Source organism: Thalassophryne amazonica, chromosome 9 (genome assembly GCF_902500255.1).
Source record: "Thalassophryne amazonica chromosome 9, fThaAma1.1, whole genome shotgun sequence".
Lineage (NCBI taxonomy): Eukaryota > Metazoa > Chordata > Actinopteri > Batrachoidiformes > Batrachoididae > Thalassophryne > Thalassophryne amazonica.
This window is the reverse complement of record NC_047111.1, coordinates 82,226,121-82,242,436: the sequence shown is the minus strand read 5'-3', so window position 1 is coordinate 82,242,436 and position 16,316 is coordinate 82,226,121. Positions and strand designations below refer to the sequence as shown.

General features: G+C 41.2%; 1 long non-coding RNA gene across 1 annotated transcript; it reads left to right on the top strand.

The window, feature by feature from the left end:
* The first annotated feature begins 2,436 nt into the window (after nucleotides 1-2,436).
* On the top strand, nucleotides 2,437-16,052 carry LOC117517523. Its single transcript, XR_004562750.1, has 3 exons — nucleotides 2,437-2,447; nucleotides 7,791-7,796; nucleotides 15,974-16,052. It is a non-coding gene; the product is annotated as an uncharacterized LOC117517523 (long non-coding RNA).
* Nucleotides 16,053-16,316: the final 264 nt, after the last annotated feature.

The following is a 16,316-nucleotide window of genomic DNA, read 5'->3' as shown; positions in this document are numbered from 1 at the left end:
GATTTTTAAAGAATTTATTTGTAAATTATGGTGGAAAATAAGTATTTGGTCACCCATAAACAAACAAGATTTCTGGCTCTCACAGACCTGCAGCTTCTTCTTTAAGAAGCTCTTCTGTCCTCCACCTGTTACCTGTATTAATGGCACCTGTTTGAACTCATTATCTATATAAAAGACACCTGCCCACAGCCTCAAACAGTCAGATTCCAAACTCAACCATGGCCAAGACCAAAGCTGTTGAAGGACACCAGGAAGAAAACTGTAGATGTGCACCAGGATGGGAAGAGTGAATCTACAATAGTCAAGCAGGTTGGTGTGAATAAATCGACTGTGGCAGCAACTGTAAGAAAATAGAAGACATACAAGACCATTGATAATCTCCCCTGATCTGGGGCTCCATGCAAGATGTCATCCTGTGTGGTCAAAATGATTATGAGAGCGATGAATAAAAATCCCAGAACTACATGGAGGGACCTGATGAATGACCCGCAGAGAGCTGGATCCAAAGCAACAAAGGCTATACACTACACACAGAGGGACTCAAATCTTGCAGCGCCAGGCGTGTCCCCCTGCTTAAGACAGTACGTATCCAGGCCCGTCTGAAGTTTGCCAGAAAGCATATGGATGATCCAGATGAGGATTGGGAGAATATGATGTGAATATCATGAATATCATGAAACCAAAATAGAACATTTTGGTAAAAACTCAACTCGTTGTGTCTGGAGGAAGAAGAATGCTGAGTTGCATTCCAAGAACACCATATCTACTGTGAAGCATGGGGGTGGAAACATCATGCTTTGGGGCTGTTTTTATGCAAAGGGGACAGGACAACTGATGTGTGTTAAGGGAAGAATGAATGTAGCCATGTATCATGAGATTTTAAGCCAAAACCTCCTTCAATCAGTGACAGCATAGAAGATGCAACGTGGCTGGGTCTTCCAGCATGACAACACACCACTCAGGCAATGAAGGAGTGGCTCAGTAAAAAGCATTTCAAGGTCCTGGAGTGGCTTAGCCAGTCTCCAGAGCTCAACCTCAAAGAAAATTTGTGGAAGGAGTTGAAAGTCCGTGTTGCCCAGCGACAGCCCCAAAACATTACTGGTCTAGAGGAGATCTGCATGGAGGAATGGGCCAAAATACCAGCTACAGTGTGTGAAGACTTACAGGAAATGTTTGACCTCTGTCATTGGGGAAAAAAGATTATGTTACAAAGTACTGAGTTTAATTTTTGTTATTGACCAAAAACTTATTTTCCACCATAATTTACAAAGAAATTCTTTAAAAATCCTACAATGCGATTTCCTGGATTTTTTTTTCTCATTTTGTCTCTCATAGTTGAAGTGTACCGATGATTAAAATTATGGACCTCTCTCATCTTTCTAAGTAGGAGAACTTGTACAATCAGGGGCTGACTGAATACTTTTTTACCCCACTATATGTGAGGGGTTTTTAAATGAAATTCATTGTGATGGGACAGGACGTTTTGTCTGATGTGAGTGAAAAGCCGTTATACAAAATCTGGTATATACAGTGTTTATTACATGAAAAACCATACAAAATCTTTGGGACTTTTGCTTTTGTCCGGTGAGCACAAATATCCGGTTTATACAAGGATGGTTAAGGCGAGTTACACTGTATAAGCAAAAAGCCAATTTCGACTTTATTCAGATAATTTCTGAAACAATATTGCTGAGCAAAGAAGACAAAAACTACACATTGGTAAAAGTTACAGTGCTAAAAATAATAAGTCCATCAAAAATGTTTTGATGTGAATTCTTTTCTGTTATTTTTCTTATGAAATTAACTCAGCCATATAGGGTATGCAGCCAGTACATTCTGAGTGCTGGGTCCAAGCCCGGATAAATGAGGAGGGCAGAAGGAGGAAGGGCATTAATCTTAAAGTTTGTCAAATCTCAGTCACGTTACTACAATGAGTAGGGTTGTGTCAGGAACGGCATCTGGCATGAAACAAGCCAAAATAAAGATACAGAGCATAAATCCACACCAGAGTACAAATCAAATTTCCATATTGGATCGGCCGAGGCCCGGGTCAACAACGACTGGTACCGTTGCCCAACACAGTGCTGGTGGAAATTGGGCTGCTGCTGGGCAAAGAAGAAGAAGAAGAGGAGGAGAACATATCCTGAGACAACGGGACAAGAGGAAATCTAGAAAGGTGGAAGTGAGAGACAGAACTTTGAATTGGCAGTATGACTGGTAAAGGGAGAGAGGTAGCTAACATAATGCAGAGGAGAAAGGTAGACACATTGTGGGTGAAGAGATCAAGTAGAAGGGAAGTAAGCACATGAGCAAGTGGGTTCAACTTGATGTATCATGGTGAGGATAGGAAGAGAAATGGTGTTGGGGTCATCTTAAAGGAAGAGTATGTTAAGAGTGTGTTGGAGGTTAAGGGAGTGTCTGTCAGGGCCCCTTCACACATAACATGAGTGAGGCAGAATGGCACACGAAGGAGGATACGAATGGCAGCTGTGGAAAATCAGAGGCGCACTCAAACGCTTCATACAGCAGTCGCCACATCCATTCGGGCACAGCACATACACTCTACATTCGCGTGCTGCTCGCGCCGGAAACCTATTCAAACGGCAACACAGGAACGTGGCCAAATTGCACAATTGAGGCAGCCTTCACACCAGCAGCCAAATGTCAGTGAATACCAGACGACTTGCCATTTAACCCACTCTCAGCCAGAGTCGGCCAGAGTCCAGGTACCACCCACAAACATCCAACACCACTCACGGAGCACTTAGAAAAGGCGGGGCCATTCGTGCTGTCAGCACGAAAATAGAGAGCAAGCGACCGCTTTCGAGCTGGCTGTGCAAATGGCCCCACGAGTGTGTTACCAAGCAACACAAATGGCATGCAAGTGTGTGTGTGCTCCCCCCACCATCACAAATGGCATGCGAGTGTGCAGTCTGTGTCCCCCCCAACAAAAATGGGATGCGCGTGTGCGGTGTGCCTCCCCCCCCCCCCCCCCCGCAACACAAATGGCGTGAAAATGTGTTGCCCCCCCACACACACACCATGATGTACTCACAACTCACAGCTGGAGAACACATATCGTTCCATGGCCCTCTACACTCCATGCAATGCACATTTGTGGGCAAGCTCTCATGCTTTCATGACATGCTGATAATTACATACAGACAAGATCACATGAGGACCAGCCAGCCACATCTCAGCACGCATGTCACGGTGTTAAGTTTGCCATCAGCCGGCCGGCCAGACTAGTGTATGTCACTTCCACCACGTAAATTGTAGTCCACATGACAGACAGAAAGAGTGTAAAATAAGTAAAAACATATATACAATAAGGGGAAAGGTGTGATCTCATTCATGTGTGATCACTTTGCTCATACCGCTATGGACACAGTGGGCGTGTCAGTTGACTGAAGGCCAGCAACTCACTGACAGCTGGAACTGACAGAGTGCACACAACGTGTTAAATTAAAACACAGAGAACAGAGAGAAGGAGGGCAAATAAAAACATACTACAATAACTACATACATATTTACATAACAAATATAAAATAAATTAGCACAGAACAAAGGGACAGATGGTGAGACTTTTTCTGTGAGCTATGAGTTGGTCCAGTCAGGTGGGCGTGTCAGCGGCTGCAGCAGCTGCTCAGTGCTGTGTCCTCACAACTCACAGCTGGGGAACACATACAGTGTCATGACCACCAGCACCTCTCAACACCCCACCCCCACCCCATGTGTCAGCATGCTATCCTCAAGTGGTAATAAATAAAAACACATATCATCTTTGCAACGCAGTCAGCAGCAAGCGCATCTCTTTGATATCAGTCTAATCGTGTGGGCTGCAAATTTTATTCCTTTATTGTTATTGTCCAATATAAGGTCAGCTTTTCAAAGATGGGCTAATTTACCAGTGTCTCTTTTAGGTAGGATTAATAGAGTGAAAATGAATGTCTTGCCAAAGGCTTATACCTTTTTCAGTGTATTCAGTGTATTCCTCTATTCTTGCCTAATCCTTTTTTGAAATCTATTGATCAAATGATTTCCTCATTTATAAGTAAATCATTATTATGAAAATGTCAGCATAGTGGAGCTCTATCACTGGGAAGCTAACATTCAAAAATACATTTACTGGTTGAAAGATCCCCATACAACTAGGTGTCAGTTAGAAGCTCAGTAGTGTTTATCTACCTCTCTCCCAGCCTTATTATTATTCAACTTCACTTCAAATGTGTTTCTGCTTCTGCTCTTGGTCCTCTATGTATAATCACCTCTTTCCTCCTTCCTTCTTAGACACTGCATTTCATTTATGGGGTAAGAGCAGTAAATGTTTGTGATCTTTTTAAGAATAATACTTTTCTTAATTTTAAAGATATGTCATGAGAGCACCTGACTGAGGTGCTCCACTGAGAGATTGAAGAACTCTTTTGTCCCTCATGCCATCAGGCTGTATGATGCAGCCACTTCAGGCAGGAACAGGAGAAGTGAGCTGGAAATGTCCCAAACAGACTTTCCCTAATTCAATTTAAAAGTAGTATATAGGCTGCATTTATCAAAGTCAAAGTTATCCAAAATTTATCCTAATATTTCTGATCTGAGTGATACATACAACTCCTCTCCCTGTGATTTAAGTCATGTTTTTTTTTTTGCCCCAAACTTCAACCAAGTGGATTTCATCTTTTGATGTTATTGCTCATGTTCTTGGATTCACGCTCGAGCCTTGTCCGCTGAGCGCTATTTTTGGAATTCCTGGAATGTGCGTAAAAAGTTACAGTAGCTGACAAATCATTCTTGCCACTGTTGTTTCTGTATGACAACATTGCTTTTCGTCCTTTACTAAGTCACAGGTGGATATAATTGCCTTTACCCCACTGCTAGTACAACACAGAATATTATTATCCTGGAAAGCTCCACATCCCCCCATCCATTTGGTTATGGTTGGAATATCTCATTAAAACTTGAAAAAAAAAATCAAGTTTAAACTCAGGGCTGATGGGTTTCTAAAACTGTGGCAACCTTGTATTTCTTATCTTAGATTGTTGAAACCTTTTGGACCTGATTGTCATGGGTGTGCTGCAAGGGTGTGGGGGGCTTTTTTATTATTAGTGTATTATTATTATTAACTCAGCCACATGGGGTGTGCAGCCAGTACATTCTGAGTGCCAGTTCCAAGCCTGGATAAATGAGGAGGGTTGCGTCAGGAAGGGCATCCGGCGTAAAACAAGCCAACCCAATTTTGCAGACTAAGAATCGATACCGGATCGGTCAAGGCCCGGGTTAACAACGTCTGTCACCGGTGCTGTTACCCAACAGGGTGCCGGTGGAAATTGGGCTACTGCTAAGAGAAGACGACAAAGAAGAGGAGGAGAATGTTTCCACAAACCGCGGGAGAAGAAGAAAACTAGAAGGGTGGAAATGAGAGTGGGGACTTTGAATGTTGGTAGTATGACTGGTAAAGGAAGAGAGCTGGCTGATATGATGGACAGGAGAAAGGTAGACATATTGGGCCTCATGTATCAACGTGCGTACGGTGATATTTGAGCGTACATGGGGTGTACACCAAAACGGCCGCGTCACTTGGCATTTATCAATGTGGTCGTTGGTGTACGCTGTGCTGAAAATATACACCAGGTCGAGAGGTGGTGTAAATTATACGCCAAATGAACCAGCACTGGAATCCACATAAAAATGAATATGATCGGCCTGATAAACAGTGCCATTATACAAATCAATGCATATGTTACATAAATAACACTTTCCTGATTATACTACATAATAATCAATACAAATCCCGCTTTTGCGGGATTGCTGGTCTATCGAGCACAATCCGTGGCCACAGCGCTGACTGCAAAGAAAGCGCTGCGCGCCTTTTTCTCCAGACTTCAAGCCTGGAGCCAGAGCAGCGCTGAGCTTAACTTTATGTGGTGTGATCGTTTTAGACAATGAAATTGATAATTACAACTGTAGTGTTGTCATTCCCTTTGCCCATGCTGCAATCAGGTTGTGTCATCTCCATTCGTTTGTCACAATAAAATAAAGAAATACATTTTAAGAATAAAGAAATCTGAAAAATTAGGCGTCTTATTAATTGAGTGAGCAAATATCCACATGTCAAGAATTATTGACATGTGAAAAGAGAATACAGTGGTCCCTCGCTATAACGCGGTTCACCTTTCGCGGCCTCGTTGTTTCGCGGAGTTTTTAGTCCAATTTTGCATGCCTTTTTTTTTTTTTTTTTACAGTGCATTGTGGTCTGCGTGTCTGTTTATAAGAATCTTCTCGCCCAGAAGAAAAAAGAGCGCCAGCAACTACTCATAACTGTGTTTGTTACTCGGAAACAGACACCTGCAGCCAGGTGAGAGTGGAAAAAGGCGCGGCATCAGGACGCAGAGGTGCGATCTGTGAAATACTGGTCAGTCACTATTAATAATTTCTTGTGTCCAACCTCGTAGGTTGATCGTTAAAATTAAATTCGTTAGTTCTAAAAGCCATCATAATTATTTATAGGAAAACGTTCTATTTTTATTTCTCAAACAAATGTTTGGGCCTGAAAACAGTTTGGTCTTATTTTTCTACTAAGGTTTGAACTTTGAGAGTGTTTACACACGAGAGAAAAGTGAGAAAATGTTCATGCCTGATTGAGAAAGTGTATAAAGTGGTTTTACAGGGTTTTTACAGCTTTAAAACGTCTATAATAATTGTAAAAAATAATGCTGACTACGTTGCGGTTTCGCGTATTACGGGCTATTTTTAGAACGTAACTCCCGCGATAAACGAGGGACCACTGTAACACTTTTTTGATTATACTACAAAACAATTAATACGACGGCCGCTTTTGACGCTCTATTGGCACGCGTCATGATTGGTGGAGTTCTTTTTCTTTGCCGTCTTCCTGGCTTCCATGTCGTAAAATGAGGGTGTGTCTGAAGCAGAGTCTGAATATTTATGGGCGTGTTTATTATAATTACGATTGTTTTCACCCGCCGCATTTATCAAGGTCACGTCAGGCGTACGCCGGAAATAGGCAGGTGCGCACTGCTTGATACATGTCACGGCAACTTTGGTGTACTTCAAATTTACACCGTAAATGTATGCCACAAGTGCGCAACTTTGATACATGAGGCCCATTGTGTGTGCAAGAGACCAAGTGGAAGGGAAGTAAGAGCAGGAGCATCGGTGGTGGGTACAAGTTGTTGTATAATGGTGAGGACAGGAAGAAAAATGGTGGGGTCATTTTAAAGGAAAAGCATGTTAAAAGTGTGTTGGAGTGTTAAGCGAGTGTCTGACAGGGTGATGAGTTCCAGTACGGAAGGTTCCCGGTTCAAGGCTACACCTATCTGTTCTCCATGTAGTGTGGCGTTGCATCAGAAAGGGCATCCGACGTAAAACTTACACTAAATCAACATGCAGATCCCCCTCGGATCTGCTCCGGAAAATGTGGTAATCATCTTTGCGTCACAGTCGGGTGAAATGTGGTCATCCGCTTTGGCTTCTTGAGCCGCTGTGGTCCTCAACACCAAGGCACCTGCAAGCTAGATCATGCCCAAGGAACCTCCTCACGTTGCAAAAATGTCATTGCTGACATCTATTTACACTAATCAAAGTTTTTTCAGTAATTAATATAAATGAACACTGCAGAATGTAAATTTTAAGGGTAATTATATTAAAATCTGCTGAACGGTGTGAAAATGAAAGCACTTTTGTGTGTGGAAATAAAAGTAATTGGACAATTAACGACTGAGCTATTTTATGAGTAGATTGTGTGACTCCTTCATTTCATTTACAACTAACAGAAAAAGGTCCAGTGTTAAATACTGATTTCAAATAATCTCTGCATTGTTTCACAAATACATTTATAAATTACTGTTACAAGCAGGCAGGTGTGTGTTTTAAAGACTTCATTCATAAAATTATTTTTCCCAACTATGCAATTTTTAGGGGCAGACCATTCGGTCTGCAACACCGGCATCCATTCTTAGCGGGCAAATGCTGTCATGGTGAATTACTGTTATCTCATCAGTCAGACAAAGAGACAGACCTGCATTATTACAGACTACCCTAGGTGATAAGGAATCGGGGCAAAGTTTTGAAAAAGAAAGTAAATGGTGACATTCCACAATATGACATCTTTAATAGGGATGGGTATCACGAACCGGTTCCTTTCGGGTATCGTTAAGAAATGATTCGATCCACCGACATCAATAAGCTTTGTGCTTAACAATTCTGTTATCGGTCCTTCAGGGTGGCCGTTGTTTTTGGGGGTGTTTGTCAGGAAAATGATCATTTCTCTACATTGATTACAGACCTTGCAGTGGGTCCGTAATCAACTTTTCTGCAGCGCGGCTTTGCTTTGAACCTTGAACCAATCGAAGCAGTGGTTCGCAGATTGAAGCAATGCTTTGATCTATTGCTTCGTTTATTCTTTCTTTCTTTCGCTTAATTTTCCCCTGCTAAAACCCTAAAGAGCATACGTCTGAGTATTATTTACCTTTTCTATGTTAAACCGACCTATTATGGTCTTCTGAAACAGTTGATAGGTGTATTTTATAACTTAAAAACGGGAGCGATGCTAACGCGTTAGCACGTCTATGGCTTTTTCAATGTTAAAAGTTAGCATTAAGCAGTTACAGCTGTCATCACGTTCAGGTGCATTTGTTTTCAAATTGTAATATTTCTTAATTTTTTTTTTGTTTATATATTAATAATCTAATGATTATTATATACAATTTTAAAGAAAGAGACAAAAAGAACCCGAATAGAAACACAACAGAAAATATAAAAGCAACTAACAATGAACATAAATAAATAAATAAATACATACAGAAATAAATAAGTGTTTCCTGTGAACACCTAGTGACTCTTACACCTCCATTTCATCCCTGTCTTATTTAAGTTTAATGACAATTTGTTTTGGTCAAACCATATTTTCAATATGTTAATTTCTTCAGTGATTCAGTGAACCAGCTCCCAATTCGGATCAGGGAGACAGACACCCTCTCTACTTTTAAGATTAAGCTTAAAACTTTCCTTTTTGCTAAAGCTTATAGTTAGGGCTGGATCAGGTGACCCTGAACCATCCCTTAGTTATGCTGCTATAGACTTAGACTGCTGGGGGCTCCCATGATGCACTGAGTGTTTCTTTTTATTCACCTCTTTTTCCTCTGTATGCACCACTCTGCATTTAATCATTAGTGATTAATCTCTGCTCTCTTCCACAGCATGTCTTTTTCCTGATTCTCTCCCCTCAGCCCCAACCAGTCCCAGCAGAAGACCGCCCCTCCTTGAGCCTGGTTCTGCTGGAGGTTTCTTCCTGTTAAAAGGGAGTTTTTCCTTCCCACTGTCACCAAGTGCTTGCTCATAGGGGGTCGTTTTGTCCGTTGGGGTTTTTCTGTAATTATTGTATGGCTTTTGCCTTACAATATAAAGCGCCTTGGGGCAACTGTTGTGATTTTGCGCTATATAAATAAAATTGATTTGATTTGATTTCCTCCAGAACTATCTGCCAAACTAGAAAACTGCTGCATCCTAGTAAGAGTAGAATACTACTGGAATGAATTTGAATAAGGAAAGTTTTTTTTTTCTCACCTAAATGGATGCTGCACTCACTCCAGTTTATCATCTGGAATAGTCCCAGATTGCATTTCAGAGCTTCTAGAATTCAAACATTTTCGTGCGGATAGTGCTGGGTGGTAATTTTGGGTTTTAGCTTTTTTTGTTTTTCACCACTTTCATCCCTGAATATGTCAATCATGAGTCACGTTTGTGCGGATTAAAGTCACTAACTGGGACTCCTGTCTTGTGAGAAAGAAACAAGAATCGTCCTCCGTTCTGTTCACACAGATCCAAACGCTGCGCGGCTCTCTGACAAGTCAAGTTAGAACGATAGAATCCAGTCTGAATTAATAACTTCAAAGTGAAACACCGTTTTGTTTATTTTTATTTACGTCCAGAGATCAAGGGTACAGTGACCAATTTCATATTTACTTTAAGACTCAATGAAATACATAGAAAACCTGTAAAGCCTACTTTTAGTACAAAATTCATGAGGTATCGATAAGGGAATTGATAAGGAATCGGATCGATAAGCAGAATCGATAATGGCATTGACAGATAAAATCTTATCAATACCCAGCCCCACTCTTTAATAATTATCTTATTAGATCCAAGATCATTTCATTTTTAAATCTGTCCATTAACATTAAAACCTAATTAAAAACACCATGAATCAAACGTTTTTAAACTGTTTTAAACCTGTCGGCACTCCATTACACTGTTAATTAATCTTTAAAGCCAAACAGAGTGTGACTGTCAGTAAAGCACAAATCCCCACATGAGATTTAACAATGACAGTTATTAAAGCAAGTTAACTTTATTATGAAAATAATTTCTCATGTATCTTACCTGCATGTGTCTCAGAGCAGCACGAAACATTACAACAACAATGATAATCCGAACACTGTGGATGTGCTGGTAGCATTAATTTTCCACTTGTCCTTCATGATCAGTGACATTTTCTCTCAGACCCCAGCCACAAACAAACTGGTTATAGACATCCAAGTTTTTGTAGTTTTTCCAAGTTCTCTAACTGGGCTAGGTGAAAATAATAAATAAGTCAACATATCTATTTATGCAAGTGAACTCACTCTCTGACCAGCAGATGATGGAAATTCACATAGATCTTCATCACCAATTAATTTCATCTTCATCTCATAGCGTGATCGAGCTTCACTGCTGAGACCATCTCTATATCTCACGGCTCACAATTTTTTTTGCAAACTTTCGCCATCAGAGAGTGTAACATACGTTTCTGCTATTTCTTTTTACTCACCAATGCCGCCAAAACGGCTGGCACACCCATAACTCTGACATCAGTGAAAACACTCTATTAAGCACTGTTTTCCCAACTCATCATCTTTGTTAGCATCTTGTTGTTACTGTCATTGTCCGTTTTGAATTTGGCAATTGTATTTAGTGTTTGTTTAGCTCTGTCTTCCTTTATATTGTAATTGTGTCTTGTAATGTGGGCTAGGCACCTTGTAGTACGTGACAGTTTGGGGGAGGGGGGGTTGAAAGATCAATCACTGTTTGGCTAATGGTTCTTTTGTGTGTTACCTCCTTAATTCATGAGGAAACAAGTTTGCAGTAAATCACTGCTGCAGCACTAAAATGATATATCCATATATCCCTAATGGTATAAGCCAGCTGTGACCGACATATGCAGACGAGGAGGAAAAATATCTTCCCAAAATACTTTGGAGTGCCACTGTTCAAAAAACTAAACTGATATATCTCTAGACTGTTTCAGACACATCCACAATACAGAAGATTAAGGCATATTGCGTAAACACTTTTAATTTGGAGGAATGCAAGATGACAGCATTATTTTTTTTTTTTGGAGTCATCCTGTTAAACTCGAGGGGATGGACTCATTCATCCATCTGTTTTTATCCGTCTACCCATTCATTTACTCACATTGAAGGTTACATGTCTACACTTTGGAAAAGCCTTGGAATAATCACGTGTTAGCCGGCATCCACAGTTTAAAATTTCAAACAGCCCTAAGTTTATGATGTTTGCTACATTATTAGGCACACTGGGATTTTTTTAAAGGCTGTTTATTTTTCTGGGCTCTGAAAACAGTTTTTTCTGCACGTGGCGTCTTCAGTCTCAGTTTAATGTCACATTTTCACCTGAAGCACGCAAAGTACAAACCAAACAGGCAATGAATCTCAGTCCTGTCAAAACACAAACCCACAACGTCGAAAACAAACATAGTTAATAAGATGTCAGCAGTAGACTGTGTAATAAGGTGTCTGGTGTGGAGACAATGAAGCCGCTGAGGTTCTAGTAAATCGGTGCTTATTGTCCACAACACGCAGATAAAATGTGGCTGCGTTTCTTGACACCGACTCAAACAAAGACAACACACATTCAGTGGTCCAGACGCTGCAGTCACACACACATTTCTCCGCCCTGCATCTCACACACAACACAATTACATCTTTTAATCGAGTAAAACAGCCCGACAAACGGAATTAGCTGCCGTTCAGTATACATTGTTAGCTTGGCGGGCTAGCGAGGGTAAGCTAACACCTGAATAACTGAGCCGCTCATTAGCTTTGTTGTTGAAGCTACTGGACATAAAGAAAGGAAAAACAAAAACATAGGCTTACCTCTTATTTCCAAAAGAAGCTATCGCTATATATCTGGCGGTCCGCTACGTGACTGAGCTCATTCAAATATTAACGGTATTAAAAACAGAATTAAAAAATCCCAGGTGGCACTGATATCTTTCCCTTTAAATCCGCATCCTCCGAACCGATTTTTCTTCTTTCTTCCAGTGCAGCGTGTTATGAAACCAAGTTTTTTTTTTTTTTTTCTTTATCGTCCTATCAGCAACGAAAAGAGCTCGTTGTTGCTGTTGTTTTCCTTCAAGCAGGCAGCAGACGGACATCCGCAGCAGCTGAGCATCCAGAGGGCTGAAGCTCTCTGTGTCCAGCAGGGGGGAGGGGGAGGGGAGGTGTTGTGGTTGGGAGTGGGTGTTCGCGTGGGTGGCTGCTGCTGCTGACCCTTTCATCCACAGCAGACACGCTGTGGAGCACAATAACAATGCATTGTGTCTGGTGCTGTCCCTGGTGCTAAAACTCAAAGTCAGTCATTATTTGTTTCTTCTGTGTCAATTTAGGCTGTTTAAAATGAATGTATTTATTTATTTAGATTTTTTAAAATGTATTTAGTCTGTATTTATTTTTATATTGTTAATTTTTATGTAGGGGCAGCACGGTGCCTTAGTGGTTAGCACTGTTGCCTCACAGCAAGAAGGTCATGGGTTCAATTCTCACCTGTGGCCTTTCTGTGTGGAGTTTGCATGTTCTCCCCGTGTTTGAGTGGGTTTCCTCCGGGTGCTCCGGTTTCCTCCCACATCCAAAGACATGCGGGTTAGGTGGAATGGAATCTTTAAAATTGTCCGTAGGTGTGTGTGTGTGGGTGTGTCTGTGTTTGTTTGTCTATTTGTGGCCCTGCGACAGACTGGCATTCTGTCCTGGGTGTACCCCGCCTCGCGCTCTATGACTGCTGGGATAGGCTCCAGCCCCCACAACCCGTAATTGGACAAAGCGGTAGAAGATGAATGAATGAATTTTTATGTATTTATTTAGCCTGTATTGCATTCATTCATTCATTTTGTCTGCATTTGTATTTATTTATCTATTTTTTTTCTACCTGCAACATATTTATGGTTATGTAATCTATTTATTTTTTATTTTGTCATTTTATCTGCATTTATTTAACCAGCTTTTATTTTACAAATACATTAATTTTGTCTGTATTTGTATTTAGTTATGTATTTATTTATTTCTGCAATTATATTTGTGTTTATTTAGTTTGTATTTGTTATTTATTATGCTTTTCTTTTTTCTTTTTACTTAGCCACATGAGGTGTATAGCCAGTGCCTTCTGTTTGCCCATCACAAGCATGGGTAAATGAGGAGAGTACCCGGAAATTATTTACAACGCTTCACTTTTTACACATTTTATGTTACAGCCTTATTCCAAAATGGAGTAAATTAATTTTATTCCCTCAAAATTCTACACACAACACCCCATAATGATAACATAAAAAAGTTTTTTGTAATTTTTTGCAAATTTACTAAAAATAAAAACTACAAAATCACACGTGCATAAGTATTCACAAACTTTGCTTACTTTGCTGATGCACCTATGCCAGCAATTATAGCCTCAAGTCTTCTTGAATATGTTGCCACAAGCTTGGCGCACTTATCTTTGGGCAGTTTTGCCCATTTCTCTTTGCAGCACCTCTCAAGCTCCGTCAGGTTGGACGGGGAGTGTTGGTGCACAGCCATTTTCAGATCTCTCCAGAGGATTCAGGTCTGGGCTCTGGCTGGGCCAATCAAGGACATTCACAGAGTTGTGCTGAAGCCACTCCTTTGATATCTTGGCTGTGTGCTTAGGGTCATTGTCCTGCTGAAAGATGAACCGTTGCCCCAGTCTGAGGTCAAGAGCGCTCTGGAACAGGTTTTCATCCAGGATGTCTCTGTACATTGCTCCATTCATATTTCTCTCAATTCTGACTAGTCTCCCAATTCCCACTGCTGAAAAACATCCCTATAGCGTGATGCTGCCACCACCATGCTTTGCTGTAGGGATGGTGCCTGGTTTCCTCCAAACATGACGCCTGGCATTCACACCAAAGAGTTCAATCTTTATGTCATCAGACCAGAGAATTTTGTTTCTCATGGTCTGAAAGCACTTCAGGTGTCTTTCAGAAAACTCCAGGCGGCTGCCATGTGCCTTTTACTAAGGAGTAGCTTCTGTCTGGCCACTCTGCAGCAGTCCACTAACCAGGCCTGTATAGTAGAGGTGGTTGTCCTTCTGGAAGATGTTCCTCTATCCGCAGATGAATGCTGGCACCCTGAGAGAGTGACCATCGTGTTCTTGGTCACCTCCCCGACTAAGGCCCTTCTCCCCTGATTGCTCAGTTTAGACTGGCGGCTAGCTCAAGAAAGAGTCCTGGTGGATCAGAACGTCTTCCATTTACGGATAATGGAGGCCATCTGTGCTCACTGGGATCTTCAAAGCGGCAGAAATGTTTCTGTACCCTTCCCCAGATTTGTGCCTCAAGACAATCCTGTCTTGGAGGTCGACAGATAATTCCTTTGACTTCATGTTTGGTTTGTGCTCTGACATGCACTGTCAACTGTGGGACTTTATATGTAGACAAGTGTGTACCTTTCCAAATGATGTTCAGTCACTGAATTTACCACAGGTGGACTCTGATTAAGCTGTGGAAACATCTCAGAGATGATCAGTGGAAACATGATGCATCTGAGCTCAAGTTTGAGCTTCATGGAAAAGCCCATGAATATTTACGTATATGTGATTTCTCAGTTTTTTTATTTTTAATAAATTTGCAAAAATCTCAAAACACTTTTTTCACACTGTCATTATAGGGTATTATATGTATTGTATGTAGAATTTTGAGGAAAAAATGAATTTCATCCATTTTGGAATAAGGCTTTAACATGTGGAAAGAGTGAAGTGTGAATACTTTCCGGATGCACCGTACATCATATGTTAGCCAAGAGTGCTGGTGGAAACTGAGCAACTTGTGCAAAGAAGAAGTGAGAATGTGTCTGGTGGCAGCAGGAGATGAGGAAAGTTAGAAGGGCCGAAGTGAGAGTGCGGCCTTTGAATGGTGGTAGTATGACTGGTAAAGGGAGAGAGTTAGTTGATATGATGGAGAAAAGAAAGGTAGATGCACTATGTGCACAAGAGACCAAGTGGAAGGGAAGTAAGGGCAGGAGCATGTGAGATGTGTTGGTGGTTAAGCAAGTGTCTGACAGGGTGATGAATGTGAAGTTGGAAATTGAAGGGGTGATGATGAATGTCATCAGCATATAGGCCCTACAGGTAGGTTGTAAGATGGAGAGAGAAGATTTATGGAGTGGGATAGATGAAATGGTCGAGAGTCTGCCCCAATCACTACCCTTGTGGTAACTGGGGTGCACTACAATGGGCATGTTGGTGAAGCGAACAGAGGTAATGAGGAAGTAATGGGTAGACATGGTATCAAGGAGAGGAATGTGGAAGTACAGATATTGGAAGATTTTTAAAATAATGAAGGAGGAGTAGTGGAGGAAAGTGCACATAGGTAGACTACATTCTGTGTAGGAGATCTAACCTTAAAAAATTGGATACTGTAAGGTGGTGATGGGAGAGAGTGTAGCCACACACCATTGGATAGTGGTTTGCAGGATGAAGGAGGAAGACTATCATGTGAAATTTATTGAGGTGGTAAGACAAGCCCTGGATGAATGTGAAGTGATTTTAGACAACTGGACAAAGGAAGACAAAGAGGCGTTGAAGATGTTCAGGAAGGTGTAAGCAGAAAGAGATTGGTGTAAAAGAATTGGGATAGTCAGAGAGAGATGATGCAAGTGTACAAGAGCACAACGAGATGTGGCAAAGGCTAAGGAAAGGGTATATAGTGAGCTGTACATGAAGCTGAACACTAACGAAGGAGAAAAGGACATATACTGTTTAACCAGTCAGACAAAGGGACTGAGGTAGAAAGGATGTACAGCAGGTGGCAAGTGAAAAGACTGTGTTGAGAATGTGGAGGGAGTATGCTGAGGTATGTTCAATAAAGAGAATCAGATTGAGAAAAAGATGGATGATAAAAAGAGAGCAAATTGGGCACTGGAAGTCATTCGTAAGGATGAAGTGAGGGCAGCTATGAAGAGGATGAAGAGTGAAAAAGGAATTGTTCCAGATGACATACCAGACAAAATGTTTAGGGG